Raw genomic sequence first — 8798 nt, 5'->3', positions numbered from 1 at the left:
CAAATCCTTACGATCTGTTCGTTTGTACCCTGCTTACGTAGCGAGTTTAGTATTGCTATTTGTTCTAGCGAATCAAAGGCCTTATCGTAACCTACAAATGCTAAACAGAGAGGTATATTGTATTGTGTTGTTTTCTCGATTAGTTGGTTCAACGCCTGTAGATGGTCTAGAGTCGAGTATCCGCTCCTAAAGCCTGCCTGTTCTCTCGGTTGGTTTCCATCTAAAACTTGACTTTAGTCTATTTGTAGGGATCTTGGAGGATACTTTATATACATTTGATAGCAAGCTAATCGGTCGATAGTTACTAAAGTCCGTCTGGTCTCCTTTTTTATGAAGCAAAATCACTATAGCATTGCACCAAGATTCAGGAACGGTTTCTTGACGTAAGTGCTCGGAGTACAACTGAGCTAACTTAATACGAACTTCTTTCCCTGCGTCTTTCAACAGATGTATCGATATACCATCTTCCCCAGGTGCTTTTCCTGGTTTCATATTTTTAGAGCAAATTCTACTTCCTTTGTAATCTCTGGTAAATTTACCTGACTTAAATCATCATAGAAGGACTCAATTTCATCGTCTGAACTCTGTGAAGTTGGTGCATAAACCTGAAAAAAATTTAGGCTGTGTAAAAGGTACACTCTAATGACAATCCAAGCTACCCTGTCTGATAATCTACTGAACTTGACTACGTTACCAGCAACCTCTCGGTTTATCAAGAGTCCTACTCCACTAGATCTTTCTTTGTCCCCATCTATATAGCAGAACAAGTGGTGATCATCTTGTAGTTGTATCAGCTTTTCCGCTCTTCGGACTTCGCTCAGTCCTACGATGTCCCACTTGACGTTGTCTAGTTCTTCCATTAAATTCTCCAACCTGTGGTCTTCTGAGAGAGTTCTTCATGTTGTTTAATGTCCAAGATTTGGATCTGCTTGGACAGTGCTTACTCACATTCGGTACCACACTGTCCGTAAGCACACGAAGCAATGCGGTTGGACCTTTAGGAGACAATGATCCAACAGGAACCTATCCGAGAGTTGACACCTTGACGTGGTGGGTAGGTTTAATAATGATTACAAAAGCTATGTCGATGGAGAGGAAACCTCTGCAGGTTCACCCATATCGAAACAGGTTTTGTAAGAAAAATGGTACTACGAACAGCTCACACACACACAGTCGCAAGACCCACTGCTAACTGGCACGTCCCTGATGGCGAACAGGGAAATTCCTCAGATATATGGAGTACCATCATAATGAAGGAGCGGACCACTGCCATATAGATATAGGGCTCACCGATTACAATGAATAAGGTGACACCAGAGAAATATTTTTCTTCAGTGTATCACAAAGAGAAAATGGAGTCAGCCAAATGACGTCAGAAGCTGCGCAGAAGAATGTAAACGGTCTGACCTGTATATTTAGACCTTGGTATAGCTTATCGAGTTATCGGTTAACGAAGCTTTAACGGTAGCAGAATGTTTGCCGGTAAGCTATCGTTAAGGTTGTTGGATAAATCCTGTAACTTTACCGGTAGCTGCCTACCACTACCACCTCCAAACATGAACCCATGCTTGCAGACACGCGAACGAAAATGTATACACCACACCTACCTTCAGACACCCTCCATTCACTCACTCGCGCGGTAGATAGCAGACTATAGTAGCACCAATTAAAGTATGACCTTTTCCCTTTACAATGACATAACAATAAAAACAATATGTAAAATAGAACCAGAGATATAACTTATTAAAGGACAAAAACATTGATTTTTCGAACTCGACTCGAACTTGTGACGTCAATACTACCTCACGAGTTTTTTACCGGTAAACTGTCGGCAATCTCGGTAACTGTATTGTTCACCAATAATTTCGATATTGATATTAGCGATATTTACCCAGCATTACCAGAATTCAATTAGCAAGGTGAGATTATTTCTAAATCCCTCTCATAGGTATCACTATTAGAATAATAAAGGAATCATTCATTATGGGAGGCGTTATATCAGCCATTTGGCTTGAAAAATTTGTAAATATTTTCCATAATAATAAATCAAGATATCATAATGTTTGTCTATATAATCAAATTATCAGATGCTATTAATACAAAATTATTTTTATACAATATTTACTAAATCAATTATAGAATTGCAATATTTATAAATAATTATATCTTTGATTTATATTTATATTTATATTTTATTCCGACATTAGCTCAATAATGCTTATTATAGAAGATTCAGAATTTTCAAATGAAATATGTAAGTTATTTTAGGGGTAACGTTAAATGTATATAACCACTTAGATATTTGTACGAGTAAACCTTCTTTAGAATCTTCAGCCAAGTAATATTTAGGTTTAAATGAAAAAAACAACAACTATGCTCTGTTAACGGTATACCAAGTGGTTTTAACAGATATGAGCAGTATTTCAAGATGTCAAGTAAAATTTTATACAACAAAATTGTAAAGGACAATCTTATTATAGTATTGTTAAGCTATATGGTGTACCGTTAATAGAACACAACCGAGCAACTGGGTCTGCCCCACACTTATTATAACTCTAACTTCCTTCCATTTCATTCTTCCTTACACTAAACCCCCAAATCCCCCCCTTCCTCCCTCTCCCCCATCTTATCTATCCTGCCCTCTAACTCCACGAGACTATAAAAATAACCAAACAAGTGGGTCTGCCCCACATGTGCCATATCTCTAACTTCCTTCCATTTCATTCTTTCCTTCCACCAAATCCCCCCCTCCCTCCCTCCCTCTCCCCATCTTATCTATCCTGCCCTCTAACTAACACACATCGTGTGCATTGTAATAGGTGTATGTATTTATGTTTAAAAAAAAAAAAAAAAAAAAAAAAAAATCCGCGTGTCGCCAAACGAAGACCCATATGATATATGGGTCTTCGTTTGGCGACACGCGGATTTTTTTTATTTTTTTTATGAAACTTTCACAATTAATACAGTTTCGTATGCTGATCACAGAAATAGCATTAATTCTATTGAGAAATTAAAAAAGTGCCGAAAAAAACGGTTTTAATGGTAAAAAAAAAAATGACCGAGACCTTAGTGGTACATACTTGCTTAATGGTAAAAGTTTAACCGGTAAAATTAGCGGGTAACTGGGCCCATCACTCAGTACCACCAAGCCGAGACGTGCTTAACGCTCTCTGAATGTTATGGTATAGCTTATCGAGTTATCGGTTAATGAAGCTTTAACGGTAGCAGAATGTTTGCCGGTAAGCTATCGTTAAGGTTGTTGGATAAATCCTGTAACTTTACCGGTAGCTGCCTACCACTACCACCTCCAAACATGAACCCATGCATGCAGACACGCGAACGAAAATGTATACACCACACCTACCCTCCATTCACTCACTCGCGCGGTAGATAGCAGACTATAGTAGCACCAATTAAAGTATGACCTTTTCCCTTTACAATGACATAACAATAAAAACAATATGTAAAATAGAACCAGAGATATAACTTATTAAAGGACAAAAACATTGATTTTTCGAACTCGACTCGAACTTGTGACGTCACTACTACCTCACGAGTCTTTTACCGGTAAACTGTCGGCAATCTCGGTAACTGTATTGTTCACCAATAATTTCGATATTGAAATTAGCGATATTTACTCAGCATTACCAGAATTCAGTTAGCAAGGTGAGATTATTTCCAAAACCCTTTCTCAGGTATCACTATCAGTATAATCAAGGAATCATTCCTTATGGGAGGCGTTATATCAGCCATTTGGCTTGAAAAATTTGTAAATATTTTCCATAATAATATAGCTACAATTTATGATGTTTGTCTATATAATCAAATTATCAGATGCTATTAATACAAAATTATTTTTATACAATATTTACTAAATCAATTATAGAATTGCAATATTTATAAATAATTATATCTTTGATTTATATTTATATTTATATTTTATTCCGACATAAGCTCAATAATGCTTATTATATAGAATTCAGAATTTTCAAATAAAATATGTAAGTTATTTTAGGGGTAACGTTAAATGTATATAACCACTTAGATATTTGTACGAGTAAACCTTCTTTAGAATCTTCAGCCAAGTAATATTTAGGTTTAAATGAAAAAAAAAACCTATGCTCTGTTAACGGTATACCAAGTGGTTTTAACAGATATGAGCAGTATTTCAAGATGTCAAGTAAAATTTTATACAACAAAATTCTAAAGGACAATCTTATTATAGTATTGTTAAGCTATATGGTGTACCGTTAATAGAACACAACCGAGCAACTGGGTCTGCCCCACACTTATTATAACTCTAACTTCCTTCCATTTCATTCTTCCTTACACTAAACCCCCAAATCCCCCCCCTTCCTCCCTCTCCCCCATCTTATCTATTCTGCCCTCTAACTCCACGAGACTATAAAAATAACCAAACAAGTGGGTCTGCCCCACATGTGCCATATCTCTAACTTCCTTCCATTTCATTCTTTCCTTCCACCAAATCCCCCCCTCCCTCCCTCTCCCCCCCTCCCTCCCTCTCCCCCATCTTGTCTATCCTGCCTTCTAACTAAAATCATCAACAGTCCACGAGACTATAAAAACAAACGAGCAAGTGGGTCTGTCCCACATCTATCATAACTCTAACTTGCTTCCATTTCATTCTTTCCTTCCACTAAACTCCCAAATCCCCCCTCCCTCCCTCCCTCTCCCCATCTTGTCTATCCTGCCCTCTAACTAACACACATCGTGTGCATTGTAATAGGTGTATGTTTCCTGGCGAAACATACATACACCTATCACAATGCACACGATGTTGTTCATATAACCACACACTCAAACACTGCACACACCCAGCCACATGTCTGATAATCTACTGAACTCGACTACGTTACCAGCAACCTCTCGGTTTATCAAGAGTCCTACTCCACTAGATCTTTCTTTGTCCCCATCTCTATAGCAGAACAAGTGGTGACCATCTTGTAGTTGTATCAGCTTTTCTTCCGCTCTTCGGACTTCGCTCAGTCCTACGATGTCCCACTTGACGTTGTCTAGTTCTTCCATTAAACTCTCCAACCTGTGGTCTTCTGAGAGAGTTCTTCATGTTGTTTAATGTCCAAGATTTGGATCTGCTTGGACAGTGCTTACTCACATTCGGTAGCACACTGCCCGTAAGCACACGAGGCAATGCGGTTGGACCTTTAGGAGACAAAGATCCAACAGTAACCTATCCGAGAGTTGACCAGCGAAGCGAGGATTGACGTCATATTTTTCTGGTGTTTGATCAAACATTTTGGTGTTTTATGATTTTTTGTTTCATTTGACACCTTGACGTGGTGGATAGGTTTAATAATGATTACAAAAGCTATGTCGATGGAGAGGAAACCTCTGCAGGTTCACCCATATCGAAACAGGTTTTGTAAGAAAAATGAGACTACGAACAGCTCACACACACACAGTCGCAGGACCCACTGCTAACTGGCACGTCCCTGATGGCGAACAGGGAAATTCCTCAGATATATGGAGTACCATCATAATGAAGGAGCGGACCACTGCCATATAGATATAGGGCTCACCGATTACAATGAATAAGGTGACACCAGAGAAATATTTCACCAGAAACTAGTGGTGGGCAGCTACCGGTGAAATTACCGGTTTTATCGGCAACAAACTTAATGATAGCTTACCGACAAAAATTCTGCTACCGGTAAAGCTTCGTTAACCAGTAAAGCTTCGTTAACCGATAACTCGAAAAGCTATACCATAACACTCAGAGAGCGGTAAGCACGTCTCGGCTTGGTGGTACTGAGTGACGGTGGTGACAGGCCCAGTGCTCCGCTAATTTTACCGGTTAAACATTTATCATTAAGCAAGTATGTACCGCTAAGGTCTCGGTAAGTTTTTATCATTAAAACCGTTTTTTTCGGCACTCTTCTTAATTCCTCAATAGAATTAATGTTATTTCTGTGATCAGCATACGAAACTGTATTAATTGTGAAAGTTTCATAAAAAAAAAATAAAAAAAAAAAAATCCGCGGATTTTTTTTTTTTTTTTAATGAAACTTTCACAATTAATACAGTTTCGTATGCTGATCACAGAAATAGCATTAATTCTATTGAGAAATTAAAAAAGTGCCGAAAAAAAACGGTTTTAATGGTAAAAAAAAAAAAAAAATGACCGAGACCTTAGTGGTACATACTTGCTTAATGGTAAAAGTTTAACCGGTAAAATTAGCGGGTAACTGGGCCCGTCACTCAGTACCACCAAGCCGAGACGTGCTTACCGCTCTCTGAATGTTATGGTATAGCTCAAGATCTAAGAATATAAGGTCTAACCACTTCCGACCGAATTTCGAGGGAGTTGGCGCAGCGGGCCCGTGAACGTCACCTGGCTGTTCAAAGTGGGGTTAGCGGGTCCTATAGCTGTCAGTTGAAGCTGGTCCGTCGTTCAAAAATGACGTCGCCTTCGCTCGCACAGCTCCACGCAATTAGTTATATTCTGACAAATATTATATAAAATATATATATAAATATATATAAAATATTATAGTTCCTGTCTATATATATGAATATATGATATATAATATATATAAAATATTATAGTTCCTGTCTTCCTTGGCGTTTCACATTTTTCTTCAGTGTATCACAAAGAGAAAATGGACTCAGCCAAATGACGTCAGAAGCTGCGCAGAAGAATGTAAACGGTCTGACCTGTATATTTAGACCTTGGTATAGCTTATCGAGTTATCGGTTAACGAAGCTTTAACGGTAGCAGAATGTTTGCCGGTAAGCTATCGTTAAGGTTGTTGGATAAATCCTGTAACTTTACCGGTAGCTGCCTACCACTACCACCTCCAAACATGAACCCATGCATGCAGACACGCGAACGAAAATGTATACACCACACCTACCCTCAGACACCCTCCATTCACTCACTCGCGCGGTAGATAGCAGACTATAGTAGCACCAATTAAAGTATGACCTTTTCCCTTTACAATGACATAACAATAAAAACAATATGTAAAATAGAACCAGAGATATAACTTATTAAAGGACAAAAACATTGATTTTTCGAACTCGACTCGAACTTGTGACGTCACTACTACCTCACGAGTCTTTTACCGGTAAACTGTCGGCAATCTCGGTGACTGTATTGTTCACCAATAATTTCGATATTGAAATTAGCGATATTTTCCCAGCATTACCAGAATTCAATTAGCAAGGTGAGATTATTTCCAAAACCCTTCCTTAGGTATCACTATCAGTATAATCTAGGATTCATTCCTTATGGGATGCTTTATATAAGCCATTTGGCTTGAAAATTTGTAAATATTTTCCATAATAATATAGCAACAATTTATGATGTTTGTCTATATAATCAAATTATCAGATGCTATTAATACAAAATTATTTTTATACAATATTTACTAAATCAATTATAGAATTGCAATATTTATAAATAATTATATCTTTGATTTATATTTATATTTATATTTTATTCCGACATAAGCTCAATAATGCTTATTATATAAAATTCAGAATTTTCAAATAAAATATGTAAGTTATTTTAGGGGTAACGTTAAATGTATATAACCACTTAGATATTTGTACGAGTAAACCTTCTTTAGAATCTTCAGCCAAGTAATATTTAGGTTTAAATGAAAAAAAAAATATATATATATATATGCTCTGTTAACGGTACACCAAGTGGTTTTAACAGATATGAGCAGTATTTCAAGATGTCAAGTAAAATTTTATACAACAAAATTCTAAAGGACAATCTTATTATAGTATTGTTAAGCTATATGGTGTACCGTTAATAGAACACAACCGAGCAACTGGGTCTGCCCCACACTTATTATAACTCTAACTTCCTTCCATTTCATTTTTCCTTACACTAAACCCCCAAATTCCCCTTCCCTCCCTCTCCCCCATCTTATCTATCCTGCCCTCTAACTCCACGAGACTATAGAAATAACCAAACAAGTGGGTCTGCCCCACATGTGCCATATCTCTAACTTCCTTCCATTTCATTCTTTCCTTCCACCAAATCCCCCCCTCCCTCCCTCTCCCCCATCTTGTCTATCCTGCCTTCTAACTAAAATCATCAACAGTCCACGAGACCATAAAAACAAACGAGCAAGTGGGTCTGTCCCACATCTATCATAACTCTAACTTGCTTCCATTTCATTCTTTCCTTCCACTAAACTCCCAAATCCCCCCTCCCTCCCTCCCTCTCCCCATCTTGTCTATCCTGCCCTCTAACTAACACACATCGTGTGCATTGTAATAGGTGTATGTATGTTTCCTGGCGAAACATACATACACCTATCACAATGCACACGATGTTGTTCATATAACCACACACTCAAACACTGCACACACCCAGCCACATGTCTGATAATCTACTGAACTCGACTACGTTACCAGCAACCTTGACGTGGTGGATAGGTTTAATAATGATTACAAAAGCTATGTCGATGGAGAGGAAACCTCTGCAGGTTCACCCATATCGAAACAGGTTTTGTAAGAAAAATGAGACTACGAACAGCTCACACACACACAGTCGCAGGACCCACTGCTAACTGGCACGTCCCTGATGGCGAACAGGGAAATTCCTCAGATATATGGAGTACCATCATAATGAAGGAGCGGACCACTGCCATATAGATATAGGGCTCACCGATTACAATGAATAAGGTGATACCAGATAAATATGTCACCAGAAGCCAGTTAGCAAGGTGAGATTATTTCCAAAACCTCTTCATAGCTAACAAATTTAGTTCAAACAATGCAATCTTTCCATACGGGAGAAT

This window comes from Oratosquilla oratoria, chromosome 10, assembly GCF_046742065.1.
Source record: "Oratosquilla oratoria isolate Oo_2021 chromosome 10, ASM4674206v1, whole genome shotgun sequence".
Lineage (NCBI taxonomy): Eukaryota > Metazoa > Arthropoda > Malacostraca > Stomatopoda > Squillidae > Oratosquilla > Oratosquilla oratoria.
Note: the sequence above shows the minus strand (reverse complement) of the source record.